Source organism: Suricata suricatta, chromosome 8 (assembly GCF_006229205.1).
Source record: "Suricata suricatta isolate VVHF042 chromosome 8, meerkat_22Aug2017_6uvM2_HiC, whole genome shotgun sequence".
In the NCBI taxonomy this organism is placed as follows: Eukaryota; Metazoa; Chordata; class Mammalia; order Carnivora; family Herpestidae; genus Suricata; species Suricata suricatta.
The window spans coordinates 95,200,629-95,216,600 of record NC_043707.1 but is presented as its reverse complement, the minus strand read 5'-3'; positions in this window follow the sequence as shown (position 1 = coordinate 95,216,600).

The window sequence follows — 15,972 nt, the reverse complement described above, 5'->3', positions numbered from 1 at the left end:
AAAAAAAAAAAGAATTAAGAAGAGATGAGAGACTTAGAGGCTCATGGGAGAATTTAAAGTGAGAGACTGTAGCTTCATGTGGCAAACACATGAGTGAGTTTAGGGGCAGCACAGCAAATAGATTCAGAAAAAAGATTTCAAAGGAGGATCTCAGGTACTCATTCTGGGATGTACAATATAAACCACCTCTTCCATCTCCCCAATAGAATCTTCAAGAAAATCCATGTTTGGTGTGAATGACTTTCTTCTGGAGAATCAAGAGGTGCTGACACCTGCATTAAGGCTGGTCTGAGGCAAGGGTGGGGCTGCATATATGTACTAGTACTGCTTACATTTCAGAAATAATCATAAAATGAGAATAATAACAAGGAGCATTTTCATTGCTGAAAACTCCTTAAAGTTAGGTTCATTGCAGATCTTACCTTAGTAAATCCTTGTCACTACTTCTTAGATTAGTGGATTGATCTCCACTATTTAACTGAAGAAACTATGGTTGAGAGAGGTTAGGCAGTTTGTCTAGGGGTATTCAGTAGTCAATGGAAAAGTTGGGTTAACTTAGAGTATCTGAGTCTAAGTCGGTCTACTTTAGTCTGGTGTCTTGATCAGAGAGTAGCTTTTCCAAGATATATCTTGGGTATAGGACAGTCAGTGTGTGTAACCACTTCCAACCCTGGCTCCCTGGTCTCTAGCATCTTGAGAGAGGCTAGTGATTTCTAGGTACCTTTTTCATAGGGTTCTTGGGAGGATTAAATAAGTAAATACATATTATTTTAAATGCTTAAAGCAATGACTGGCAATGGAAATGCCCAATAAATGTTACTCATTAGTGAGAGCATTGCAGGCATTTCCCATTTAATTCTCACAAACTTATAAGGTAGGACTATTATCCCAATTTTACAGATAATAAAACTGAGGCTCAAAGAGGTTGACTAGTTTGCCTGGGTTCACACTGAGAATAAGTTACAAAGCATGAATTCAATCCCCAAACCAAGGGACTCCAGATTTATTGTCACAACATCTACTATCTCCACTTCCTTCCCTCTGACTTTACCTCCCCAAATATCTGGATTGGGAGACTATAGTCCCAAGACGGGCTCTAAGTCTGAAGTCCACTTTTGACTCAATCATTCATGCTGAATTGAGGCACACACTGTGGACTTCCTAGACTCTGCTTCACTCTGTATTCCAAGGGGCCAGAGATTGAAGCTGACAGACCCAGCTCCTATAACATCCTGTCTTCTGGCATGGAGGCGAGCATGCAATGTTTAGTCTATTGTTTGTTTCCAGCAAGTCTGGATTTCAAGCCCTTTTACGAGAGGATTATGACTTAGGAATCCAGAACGAATGGCTTTTCCACAGCGCTCCTGATCATGTCTTCTGCATTTATGCATGCTATGATGTTTTATCATGTTACCTATTCTAGCTGATGTAACCAAAAATGTCAAATATCATGGTGGCTGGGATTAAGTGACAGGCAACCCAGAGATGCTGTTGTACCTAGGTATGTGAAGCAGATTCTCACCCCCCAAAACTGTGTTTTAAAGCTGGGACTATTTGCAGTGACTGCATTGAATATTCAAACTTTTCACTATAGTTACTGTTATTGTAAATATTGACAAGGGTAGTTGGCGGTATGTTGTAATGCAGTCTGGAGTCTAGCCATTGACTCTAGGAAGGTGAATCCCAGTTCTCTGTCACCAGATGTGTGACCTGAGGCAAAACAACTTCATTTGTTGGGGCCTCAGTATCATCATCTATAAAAAGGAATAATAATAGTATTATTATATTTTATAATGCTATCATAAGGCTTAATGAACAAGTACTGTAAAAATGCTTAGACATGTGGTAATAGCCAATACTGGTTGGCTCTTATTATTTGGAGCCAATGCCCCTCAATTCTTCTGGGGATTAAATAATTTGGTTAAATGCAGTTAGTATAATACTTGGCAAGAATAAGTTCTCAATAAGTATTTGTCATCAATAGCTGTTGTTGTTAATGTTACCATTATTAAACTTAGAGTCTTTTATCATTCATTCATTCACAAACCTGAACTCAGACATTGTTCCCAACACTGAAATGAGTCAGACACCATTCCCTGGTATCTTGAAAGTCACAAAGTCATGGGGGAAGCAGACCAATCATGAGAGATGGGCTCTTTGTGCCTTGACAGAATGAGAGGATGTACTGGGACCCATGAGCAGGGGAGACTGGTGGTAACAGTAACTCTGGGTCAGGAAGGCAGGCAGCCTTGAGATGTGAGGCAGCAAGTCCTAATATTGGGAAACCACTGAGGATTTAGAACAGCTTTTGCATAGGGACAAAAACTTGGTAAAGAGTTGAGTGCGAGGGGCGCCTAGGTGGCTCAGTCGATTAAGCATCCAACTACAGCTTATGACATGATCTTCTGGTTTGTGGGTTTCAGCCCCATCTTGGGCTTTTTGCTGACAGCTCAGAGCCTGGGCCCTGCTTCATGTTCTCTGTCTCTCTGTGCCAACCCCACTCACACTCTGTGTCTCTCTCTTTGTCTCAAAAATAAAGAAACTTTTTTTTTTATTTTAAAAAGAGTAGAATGAGAGAAGAGCTGGACAAATCACAAAGGTGGAGAGCCTTCTCTGGATGGGAAGGACTTGGTTTCCAGCCCATTGTAGGTAGAGAGACACTGACTAGACGGAAGCATGAATTTGAGATGATAGTCTTTATGTTTTAGGGCCTTTGAAGCTGTGTGGAGGAGAGGCTGGAGGTGTCCATATGCGAGACTATTCCAGAGATAGTGATCCATGGGAGAGATGATGAGGCCCAGGTCGAGGGTGGTGAGAGCAAGAATGGAAAGGAGGTAACTGCTTGAATGTAAGGAGTAAGACCGAGGTGGTAGGTTGGATATCCACACTCTTCACCAATACAAGGAACACAAGAAGGCAAAGAAGCACATCTCAGGAGCCAGTGGTGAGTTCAGATTGGGGCATGTTGAAATGGTGATCCTCTGGGGAAAGCCACCAGGCAGAGGTGACATCTCAGTCAGTTTGGGCTGCTATAACATATACCACAGACTAAGTGGCTTAAAAGGAAATATATCTTTCTCAGAGTTCTGGAAGCTGGGAAGTCCAAGATCAAGGCACCAGCAGATTCTGTGTCTGCTGAGAGCCTACTTTCTGGCTCATAGCCGGCCGTCTTCTCATTGTGTCCTCACATGGCAGAAAGAGCCAGAGATGCCTGTGGGTCTCTCTTGTCAGGGCACTAATCCAATTCACAAGTGCTCTACCCTTAAGGCCTAATCACAGTCTAAAGGCTCCACCTCCTAATTTCACAACACTGTGGCAGGGGGGAGGGGTAGTTCAACATATGAATTGGGGTGGGGGACACAAAAACATTCATAACAGATGTCCAGTATATCCTGGAGCTGTTCTGTATCCTTACAGATAAGGATTTGAGAGTCATCTGCATGTAGGTAGTTAGATCCTGATAGTAGCTGAGGTTTCTCAAGAGAAAAATGGGGAACAAAGGCCTGAGGATGGACTCTGCCAAACCCTCCATGTTGCTGGGAAGTGGTGGAAACCAATAAAGAAGGATCAGAGGGTGAGGGGTAGAGAGAAAACATAGTAAGGATTCCAACTAAGGCCAGAGTCTTGGACATTGTACAAGTTGGATCTGAGTCCAGGTTCTGTCATTTATGAGCTCTCTGAGCTTGGGCAATGTACCCTCTGAGCCTCTGTTTTCCCTTCAGCACAATGGGGAGAACAATAGCATCTAACTCAGAGGATTGTTGTGAGGATCAAATAAAGTACAGAAGGAAGAATCCTTCACTTATCAAGAGCTTAGCAAATACTGAAGAATCAGGAGAATGTGTCACAGAAATCTGAAGGAGATAGAGTTTCAAGAAAAAGGAACTGTCAATCCTGCAGATGTCACAGGGAAACCAAGTGAGATGAGGCCTTAAACGTGACCAGGGCATTGGGCAGATAGGCCAGCTAGTGGGCTTGGAGAGCACAGTTTCAGTGGGCTGCAGGCACAGGTGCCTAATACAGTAGGTTCCAAAGGTAGGAAGGGACTTTCAACCAGACCCACTGTCTCATTGTACCTTTTTGTTTTTAGTTCATTTATTTGTGAGAGACAGAGAGTGTAGGGGATGGGCAGAGAGAGAGGGAGAGAGAGAATCCTAAGCAGCCTCTGTGCTGTTGGCGCGGAGCCCAGTATGGGGCTGGATGCCATGAAATGCAAGATCATGACCTGAGCTGAAATCAAGAGCCAGACACTTAATTGACTGAGCCACCCAGGCACCCCACATTGTAGCTTTATTATTGGGCAAGAGGTAAGTAGAATAGAAGCGCCACCCTGGTGGGGATCACTCCACCCCTGCAGGACTATAAACCACCCCTCAGCTTCCAGACTGAATGCTACCCCTTATCCCCATTGCTCATCCCCAGCTCATAACTCTCTGTTGCCTGCGTATTTACTCATTTAATTTTTTTGGCTGAACTTGAATTTGAATATTACCTGCAAGCATCGTGATAGTTTGCCCCAAAATACTTTGCCATGGATCTCCTAAGAACCAGGAAATGGAAATGAATATCCTGTCTAACCACAATTCTTATACTTAGGAAACTTACAGTGATATAATACTAGCATGTAATATATAGTCATTTATGATAATATAATATAATGTAGCAGTCATATGTAGGATCCAATCAAGGATCATACATTTAAAAAAATTTTTTTAATGTTTTTTTTATTTATTTTTGAGAGACAGAGAGAGACAGTGTGAGCAGGGGAGGGTCAGAGAGAGAGAGGGAGACACAGAATCTAAAGCAGGCTCCAGGTTCTGAGCTAGCTGTCAGCACAGAGCCTGATGCAGGGCTCGAACCCACGCACCATGAGAGGAAGCCAGACGTTTAACTGACTGAGCCACCCAGGCGCCCCAAGGATCATACATTTTAACTATCACATTTTTCAGTGTGTTTTTTCATCTAGATAATACCCCAGGGTTGGTTGGTTGGTTGGTTGGTGTGTAGGTGTGTGTGTGTGTGTGTGTGTGTGTGTGTGTGTGTAGGGTTTTTTGTTTTGTTCTGTTGTTTTGTATGTGTGTATGATTTTTTGGTAGTATTTCACACCAGTGAAATGTTTGAAGGGTCTAGGCCAGTTGCTATACAGAATGCCCCTCAGTTTAGATTTTTCTGATTATTTCTTCTTCATCCGACCTTGGTTGGTCAGCTTCACTGTGAATACTTCATAGGGGATGCTGAAGGCTTCTCGGTGTCTCACGTCCAGAGCCACTGGATGCACTGCCCTTGCTACTATTATCTTTGGTCATCTAGGCAGGTGGTATTCTCCAAATCTCCTTACTGTGGAGCCAGCTTTATCAACATCCATGGATAATTCTGGCTTGAATCCAGTATTACAGTGGTTGTAAATGCTGGTTGTTTTTCTCTCTAGATTTTCTGCTACATTTCTTGATCGATATTCTCCAGTAGAGAAGGGCTTCCCTTGCCACCCACCTCAGGAACATACCCACTTCTTATACACTTAAGTGCTTGGGTTACACTGTCCAAGATAAAAATTCCATTCAAATTCAAAGTCCGGTTGGCCCAGCTCAGGGGAAGGTGATGCAACTTAATTTACAGTTCCACTGAAGCTGGGGAAAGGGGTCCTTCCTCAAAGGAAACTTGAAATGCAGTCATGAAAAGTAGCAGAAGTTGAAGACAGGCAGGCAAAAGCTTTGTCTCTGCATTGGAGTAAAGTGTTCATATTGGACTTCCCATCACATTTTCTCATCACTTTGTGAGGTATCCTACTCCCCAAAATAGCAGTGATTTGAAAACAATAGAAAAAATCCTACATCAGGATATCAGTAAGGTACCAAGGAAAGGTTCAAAGCCCACAGCAGCCCAGACTGCCTCTATCTTGTGCTTCATAGAGCATGGCCTTCATCCCCAAGACCACTCCTCTTGGTGCCTCATACTTCCTCCAGATTTCCTCCACTATGTTCCTACTGAAGGTTCCTACCAAAAAGTAGATCTTTTTCTGCCCTTTAAGGACGTTTCGTGGAGGCTCGACTCACCATTTCTGCTGGTGTCCCACTAAGCGGGGTTTAGTCATATGGCCATGCCTAACTGCAGTGAAAACTGAGGAAAAATAGTCTTTATTTCACATGGTTGTTGGTTCAGCTAAGAACTGGAGGGAAGGTAAAACCAAACTGAGAACCATTAGTGGTCTTTCCCACAGATCCCACAGGTGCATGCCCATCTTAAAGGTGAGGAAAAAAGCTCAGTGACATTAAACAGCCAGGCAAAGGTCACACAGGCAGTAAATCATTGGATCCGTGTGATTTTAAACAGTGCTATGCCAGAGTGATTCTAATTTTGTCTTATCCACATTCCCATTCTATGTATTCTTAGGGTTTGTGAAATTGCCTTCTTTGTGGGTTGTGTTGCAGCCTCATGATGTAGTGACCCTGGTAGTATGAGGTCTTTCTTAGAAATGTGCTGTTTATTTGTAGCCAGTGTTCCCTGGATGACCTGTACGGATAGCTGGAGCCCTGATAATGTACACAGCAGTGACAAGAGATACAGATGGCAAGTAGAATGACAGTGGGTGCATGTTGGAAAGTATCCCAGCCTGGAAGCCTGGATACCCAGTTTCCAGCCCCAGCTCAGTCACTTATTAATTGTGTGAACATGGTCAGATCATGACCCACAGTCCCTGTCCCTCCTCCATGTGTTCCTTCTCACTCTGATTCTCACTCATTCGAGGTAATACCCGCTAGCACAATGACTCAAACTGGGTTCTGGATTACAAAAGCATTTAAAGCTGCTACTATCCTATGCTGTGCCTTTTTAGAATCTGTTGAATTGCAGGGCCTGGATTGCTAATTGGGCTTGCAGTTTGATTTTATAAAATCTCACATGATCAATGGGAAATGTTAATTAACCAGAAGCTCTATGAGAACAGGAATCGTGTTTGATTTTCTCACCATTGTATCCCCAACAAATGTTGCAGCCCCCTTGTACATGGTAAGGTTCACAATACTGATTCACCTACGACCAAACTAGATGATGCCTTGCTAGATATATGTGACAAATTATTTCTCTCAGCCCCCTCTTCAAGAACAAACATGGGCTTCAAGGGAAGGAATAAGTTTGCAACTCGCCTCATTTACTTTTTACAATAACTCTTCAAGGAAGCTATTATAATTCTATTTTTCTATGGATGAGCAACATGAGATTCACAAGAACGAAGAAACTTACAATTACAGAATTTTTAAAAAGAAATGTTCAGAAATTATATGAAGAAAACTATGGGACACATTTGAAAGAGACTTGAGTAAACATCAACAAATGGAAACACATCTCTTATTCTTGGTTTAGACATCGCCACATTACTACGATGTCAGTCTACTCTTGGTTAATTATTAATTTATCTATGATAATTTCAATAAGCAATGCCAACAGTTTTTTTTTCTGGAACTAAGTAAGCTAATACTAAAGTTCTTCTAGAAAAAAGCACACCAAAAATAGCTAGAAACATTGAAAGGTAAGAGCTAAGAGTCCTACTGAGTATAAAACATCTGCAGTCTCTGTAACGAAAACAGTCCAGCACAATGATATGAATAGACAAACCAATACAATAGATTAGGAAGTCCAGAAATAGACCCAATCATCTATGGAGTTCAGAATTAACTTGAATCATGAGGACAAAAATGGACTTTTTAATAGATGATGTTATAACAACCAGTTAGACATTTCAAAAAAATAAATAAAATTAGATCCATTCCTCACATTATGTACAACAAAAAATTCCAAATGTATGAAGATCTAAATGTAAAATAATGAAACTATGCAGTATGAGGGGAAAACATGGATGAATTCCCTATAGGCTGGGTATAGAGAAAGGCTTGCTAATTATGACTGAAAATCAAGATGTGATAAAATAAAAATGATAAATTTGACAACTCAAAAATTTTCAAATGTGTTTTTATTTCTTTATTTTGAGAGAGAAAAAGAGAGAGAGTGAGCTTGAGTGGGGAGGGACAAAGTGAGAGGGAAAGAGAATCCCAAGCAGGCTCCATGCTGTCAGCACAGAGTCCAATACATGGCTCAATCTCACAAACCATGAGATCATGACCTGTGCTAAAATCAAGAGTCTCACCCGACTGAGCCACCCAGGTGCCCCTCAAAAAAAAATTTTTAAAGCATTTTTAAATGGCAAAGCATCATAAGCAAAGTCAAAAGTCAAATGACAAATTGGGGAAAATATTTATAGTGCATATCACAGATAAAAGGCTAAGATGTATATTAAAAAACTTTTACACATCAAGGGAAAAAATTACATATAAAAATCATGAACATATGATTCACAAAAGATAGAAAATAAATAGACCACTTACACTAAGAGAAATGCTGTGACAGGCAGCCTGTAGGATGGTTGCCAATGATTCCCACCTCCTGGTAGTCACACCCTTGTGTAACCCCTCCACTTGCTTGTGGGCTGAACCCAGTGACTTGCTTCTAATGAATAGGATTTGCAAAAGTGATGAGATGTGGCCTCTAAAAGTAGGCTATAAAACAGCTGTGGCTGCTGTCTTGGGTACCCAGTCTCACCTTCTAGCTCACTCACTCACTTGCTCTGAGAGAAGCCCCCTGCCATGTTGTGACCCACCCTCTGAAGAGCCCTGCATGGCAAAGAACCAAAGTCTCCAGCCAACAACCAGTAAGGACTTAAGGCCATCTAATGAGCACACGAATCTGTTGGAAATGAATCTTCCTCTAGTTGAGCCCTAAGATGACTGTGACCATAGTCAACAGCTTGGTCGCAGCTTTGTGAGAGACCCCAAGTGGGAGGCAACAGCTAGACCACAACTCAATTCCCAGCTCACAAAAACTGTGAGATAATAATGTTTTGTTGTTTTAAATCACAACATTTTGGGATAAGTTGTTATGTGACAATAAATAACATGCACAGTAATATAAATGCACATTAAAATGATGCTAAGATACCATTTCTCATACATCAGACTGACAAAAATTCAAAAGCCTGAGAAACAATCACAAGCTTGCATTGCTGGTAGAAGTGCAAAATGGAATACTCTGTAGAGAGAAATTTGTTGTATCTAATAAAATAACTTTGCTTTCTTTTGCAATCCAGCAATCCCCCTTCTAGAATTTTACCCTAAAGATAGACCTCCAATAATAAAAAATACAAACACACAAGATTACTTACTGAAGTATTAATTATAGTTGCAAAGACTTCCTAAGTGCTCAAACACAGAAGATAGGGCATGCCTATGGTAGATTACTATTGTTTTAGTTATCTATTACTAACCAAGCACCTCAAAATTTAGAAGCTTAAACATATAACTTATTATTTATGATTCTGTGAGTGGACTGGGCTCAGCTGGCTCATTTTTTCTATCCCTGTGCTATAGTCTGAGTCCACTCAGTTGCCATATTCAGCTAGGATCAGCTGATACTGAAACAGCAAGATAGTCTCTTTCCTCCAGACTCACTATGTTAATCAATTATCATCCCTCAGTAGTCCATGCTGATCTTCATTATAACATGGTAGCTGCCTCCTAAGTGTAAAAAAAAAAAAAAAGGCAGAAGCCCAGAATCCTTTGAAGTTCTGTGATTGGAAATTCTAGGACATCACTCGTACCATATGCTATTGCTCAAAACAATTCACAAGGCCATTCGAAATTCAAGGCAAGAGGAAATGACTCCACCTTTTACAAGGAGTAGCCGCAAATAATTTGTGGCCATGATAATCTACCACCAATAGTCACCTGTAAAAAAGAGTGAAGCACATCTCCATGAATGGATATGCAGTGATTTCCAGGAAAAAAAGCAAACTGCAAAAGTGTATATATAGGGTATGGCCCTCAGTGTAAAAAAAAAGGAGAAATAAGAAAACACACATGTATCTATCTGCTTCCTTTTGCAAAGAGAAGTACAAAATGATAAACCAGAAAGTAATAAAAGTAGTTGCCCACAAGAGGCTGAGGAATGAGAGAGGAAGGACACTTCTCTGAGGATATCTTTTTTAGTTTTGACTTTGGAAGTATGTTCATGTTCCACATGGTCAAAAGATCAAATAAACAAGGAAAATGTGACACTGAATATAAATAGAAATAAATGTACCAAGTAATTACTCCAGATACTGGAGGGGAAGAGATAGCCATTATTGGTACAGTTGAAGAAATTGGGATACAGACTGTATATAGAAGTATTCTTTTAATGTTAAATTTTCTAAACTGTACCTGAGGTTATATAAGAAAATATCCTTGTTCTTAGGTAATCCACCCTAAAGTATGAAGAGGTACTGTAGTGTGATATAATAATCTACTCACTCCCCTATGGCTCCAAAACATAATCCATACATAATTATATAACATTACAGAGTTGAGCTCAAATATCTGAGCTCAACTTTAAGCTTGAATAACTCTAGAAAGTATAAATGTTACAAACTTATAAACAAGATAATTTTTAAGTTTATTTATATTTCTCTTGCATTTAATTTTGTGACTTTTGAATAACTCTTTTAATTTTGTTGCAGAACATCTTTGTTTCAGAATATAATTTTTTGTTGAACATTTGTCATTTTTAGTCAGGGACTGAAACAAAAGATTAAAAGGGAGAGAATGGAGTAGCAAATGTTGCAAAATATTAAAAATTGGCAAATACTGGCAAAGGGTACACAAGAGTTTCTGATACTTTTCTTGTAGCTTTTCTGAAGGTTTGAAATTATTTCAAAGTAAAAAAAGTTTTTGAAAGATTATATAGTTGGTGAGTGAGTGAAGTGGTCATGTTTCATTCCTAGGGCTGTTTAATATCAAAGCTCATGTTCATTGTTCTTCATGGCACCACCTATCATTTTGAGTGGGAGGGATGGATTCACCCAACCAATCTCAATCATTGGGATCAAGCAGGACCACAGTGCCCCTGTTTGGGACTGAGCAGTCAGCCTGAAGCCTTGAGCAGAGGGAAAGAAAAGGTTCCCACTACCCTTGGCTTTGAGGGAGTCACTCTCTAATCCACTGAGCTAACCAACTCCAGACCTTTCTCTGTAGAGAACCATGTAATAGGCATGTAAAAGCGATGAAGGGGATTGCTTTGGAAACTTGTGTAAATAACTCTTTGGGCAGAAGAAAGATTGCCAACACCTGCTTTTTGTTTTCTGGTATTTATTAAAGCCACCCTGTGAGGCACCTCGATGCTTTCTGGATCTTATTCATTTATCTGAGTTCATTCTTGGTTCAGGGTCAGCATTCTGGGGGCCAAAAGTTGGCAAGGATCAGAGGAGGGTCATTGACTCTGGCCTTTCAGTAAATGGTCTAGTAAGACAATAATAATCTTGAGGCCAAATCTGATTGTTCACCATGGTTTTCCTAAACCGATTACTTCCTACTTCCTTCTCCTCAGAGCCATTTATTCACCCATCCATCTCCATCCATCCACCTACCTACTCATTTACCCATTCACTTACCTAATCATAATAATGAGACCCAAACCATGACTGGCATTGTGCTAGATGCTGGGAGTATAGAGATGAATAATACTGGTCTGTACCCTTGGGAAGTGATGGACAATTTAGTGCAGAATGGTCAATGCTGCCATAGTTATAGGTATCAGTCATAGGTATCAGAGAAAAGGGACACCTCCCTCAACCTAGTAAGCTCAGTATAGTGAAGTCTTTGGATCTAGATCTGAAAAATAGTGGGAATGATGGGCTAGGCAGAGGCATGGCATGAACAAAGGCACAGCAATCTAAACACTCAATCAAAAGTGTGGTCCTTGGATCAACAGAATCTGCTTCACCTCAAGCTTATTAGAAATACAGACTCTTGGGCCCCACCAAACTCTACTGAATCAGATTCTGCATATGAACAAGATCCTCAGGGAATTGCTATGCACATTAATGTCTGGAAAGCACTAGTTTATGTAATTACAATGCTTCAATAATTTTCTTGGGAAAATTATCAGAGTCTGCCTGGCATCCCCCTCCTAGTTCTGATCTCCCTTCTCTCAGTCATGACTGTCTCCTACCACTGATTAGAAGATTCGGCTCTGGGCTCTCCTGGAACTCCTAACTTGCTTCAAACATCAACAACCCCAGACATTTTACAGATGCTGGGAAATGAGAAGTTCTTTCCCTGGAAGAGTTGCTATGTCTAGCTTTCTTCTAGCTATAACACTGTCTGTACTTTTTGATGCAGCAATTCCACTCTGAGGACATTAGCCCCCCACCGCCCCACCCCCGGGGAGGGGCAAACCAAAAGAAAATAGTTATTTATACTCAGATGTTAGATGTTTACAGCTGTGTCTTCTTCAATCATAAACAGTCACAGAAGAAACAACCCAAGTGCCCAGCAATGGCGCAGGCGTGGGGCAGGGATCTGGTTGTTCCCTAAGCAGATTTGGGGATAGTGAGGCTGCCTCTAGAGACACATCATGATGCTGTATGAAAGTATTCTGGCTGAGAAGTCAGAAAACCTGGGTCGACTTTCAGTTCTGCTTCTTTTAACTGAATCCCCTTGGGTAAGCCCGTTCAGTCTGAGGGCTTCAGGCTCTTCTTTGATCTCTAATCTTTGACATTCAATCTGTGTTCCTTGGTGCCACAAATCCTCCCAGTATAAGCCCTTCCACACAGAGAGGCAAGGCTCAGAACACAAAGACCCTGGGAGGGGCAGCACGGAGACAGTGACTCCAGCAAAGCCAGCAATAACGCAGGGACAGAGAAAAAGAACACGTATTGAACTCATATATTCTCTGCAGACTCTGTGGTACTAATAAAAGTTAGTGTTTACTCAGACTTGCTGTTTGCCAGACCCTGTGTGAAGTGTCTTATATGAATTAACTCACTTAATCCTCATATCAACACTATACAGTAGGAATGATTAATCCCCCACTTTCCAGATAAGGTTTAGAAATGTGCCCCAAATTGTTCTGCTAGAGATAGTAGGACGAGGGATTGAACTCTAGTGGTCTGACTCTAGAATTCACACACTTAACCCTAAACCCAGTTGGTATCTTGGACCAGCAGCATAAGCACCACCTGGCCACTTGTTAGGAAGAAAATAAATACCACCCAGACCCACTGAATCAGAAACTCGGGGGCAGGGCTCAGCCCTCTCAGTTTTAACAAGATTCCCCCAACCCAGGTGATTCAGATGCATGATAAATTTCTTGAATCATTGCTTTAGTCACATGTTGCTTTTAGTATTTATAACAATCCTTAAAAGTAGGTATAATGAACTCCATTATACTGCTGAAGCAGCTGAGTCTCAAAAAGATCACATGCTCACATTCAAACAGCTAGAAAATAAGTCATAATTCGAACCCAAGTCCACCAATGCCTGAACACCAGCTCTTTCCAGTACATTGTGACCACATTTCAGTGCCTCTCCAAAAGTCAATGTTTCCAGCAGCAGAGGCGTGGGAGGAAAGTAAGAGTAAGACTCTGGCCCTGGTAGGGGAGGAGGAGGCATGGTGCAGGAGGAGGGTGGGAAAGTCAGACAAGCCTTCTCTCCTTGGCCATTGTGCCCTGAGGTGGTGGTGGCCACTTGGTTCCCCCTGGTTGGCCAAACATGTGCGTGCTGGGCCACTAATTTTCCTGGGCCCCACAGCACAGCACCTATTTTTAGTTCAGCCCTGATGGGACACGTTTGCTGGGTGTTGCCAAATCACAAGAACAATCACACCCTGGTAGCAGGCGGGCTCTGCCTGGCTCCCAGACCAAGCAGGGCTGCCTGGGCATGCACCCAGCCTCCGCCCAGATGCTGGTCCCACCTGGACTAGTGCTAGGTAGGGAGAGAGATTCGAGGGGAACTCAGGCCGTGGCAATCCTTTCTCTGGTCACAGGATGCTGCTGCTGAGCAGCCTGTCAAATATCAGAGGCCTGGAGAGGCCCTGTGACTTATCCCTGGTCGCCCAGCCAGCTAGTGTTAAGGTAGAAATCAGGACCCAGGCTTCCCAGCTTCTTTTCCCTCTGTAAGGCAGATTTTGAGTACTTCAATATGTTTGTGTACTTGTGTTCTGTTTCTGCTAACAATAACAATAAATTAGACCAAGGAATGCCGATGCCCATTGTAACAGATGGAGCTTCCCAGGAGGCAGTTTGCAATTGGAGAGAGCAAACCATAGACCCCAGGAGCTGATTTTCTATGGACAGCAACAGCAACACGGTGAAATGGGTAAAGGGAGCAAAAATTGTGACTCCTAGGTCACAATCATAGGCGGTACTTTTATGCTCATTTCCCCCTAAAGAGTTAAAAGTTTCTTTTCTGTTATCTAATACCTCATCGCAACTTACCCAAGAGGGAAGAGGAGCCACAGACGCTTTATTATTATTAATTATGAAGATGCTAGTAATGATTATAACTGCTGTATTTGGTGTCGTGCTCTGGGCTTTGCATTCATTAGCTTATTTAAATCTCCCAATAACCTTGCGAGGTGGCTAACCTCAGCCTCATTTAGAAATGGAGAAATAAAGGTGCAGAAAATGCAAGTCAGTTGCTCAAGATCAAGTAAGCTGGTAAGAGTCAGAGCCAGGCCTGACTTAGCCATATGGCACACCCCCTCTAAGAGGAGGGGACTGGTTGGGAAAGCAGAGGACAAACAGATGGACAGACAGACGTGAGAGCTGCCTTCACATAGCAAATGAGTTCTTTTTTAGAGTGAGAAATAAGCAAGACCTGTTCCCTAGCCTAACCGGAGCTGTTGGGTAGAAGTTACTGGGAGGCAGATATTATTCGCTCTAAGAATTGAGCATTGTGACTCATGTAGTAAGCTGCCTCAGATGTAGCCCCCAACTCTGGACGTGTGCAAGCAGAAGCTGCAGATGATATATCTGGAATGGAAGAGAAGATGGACTGGAGTGGAATGGTGGCCCCCGCCCATCCCTCCCAGCTCCAAGATTTTACAGTATGTAAGCATGTAAACACCTACGGACTAAATGCCACCCTGAGTACTTCTCCACTCCCTTAAGAGCACCCAGTATACCCTGCAGAGGCAGTGGTGAGGACATGTTTTCTGGGGCTTGGCTTTACCAGAGATGAGATAGACTCCCTCTGTATGGGCCCCAGAACCAGCCTACGGGAAGTAGCTCTGTCTCTGCCATGCTAGCAGATCTCTAGCAAATAGAGCCCTCTTTATCTGGTCTCTCTGACCCTGCAGTGTGGTAATGGTATAAGGTCTGCTAATTTGAAGTATGCAGAACTGGAGAATGCAAATTCCAGGGAGGGTCCTTCTCTGCCATTCTCCTACAGGAAAACAGATTTAATGGGGAAAGTTTGAGAGTCATCTTGACCTAAGACGTGGGAGCCATGGGCTGAGAATGACAGTGCAGAAAGATAGCAAGAGCCTGGGCCTGACCCTTGGGGAATGCTGCACTAGGCCTGCACTGCCAACCTGCATGAAAGAGAAAGGAGCTTCACTATTATCTTAGAGTTTTTGTAACTCCTAAAAGACTCCAATCCTGATTCTTACAGAGTTGAAAAAAATCAAAATTCAAAGGCACCCCAATGAGGAAATGAAATACAGTAAGACCTTGGATTGTAACTTGTTTTGTGAGCGTTCCACAAGATGAGCAAATATTTCTAATAAATTTTATCTTGATAAATGAATGGTGTCTTGGATTATGAGCAGTACGTGATGCTGAACATCACATGATCACAACCGAGCCAATGGTTCTTGAAGTTCGCTTTGATATATGAGTGCTTTGGATTACAAACATGTTTCCGGAACATATTATGCTCACAAACCAGGGCTTAACTAAATCTGGAAGGACTATTGAAAGGTAAGTAATTACAGAAGAAGAGGAAAGGAGAAGAAAAGAGAAGGAGGAAGAAAGAAGAAGAAAATGAAAGGGCAAGAGGAAGAAAGAGAACGGCAAAATAAGTGATAATGTTAATGACAAGAATGTGTCCTATTTATGGTTACAGTCCTACAGATGCCCCAGGTAGAGACAACTCTGCGTCCCCACAG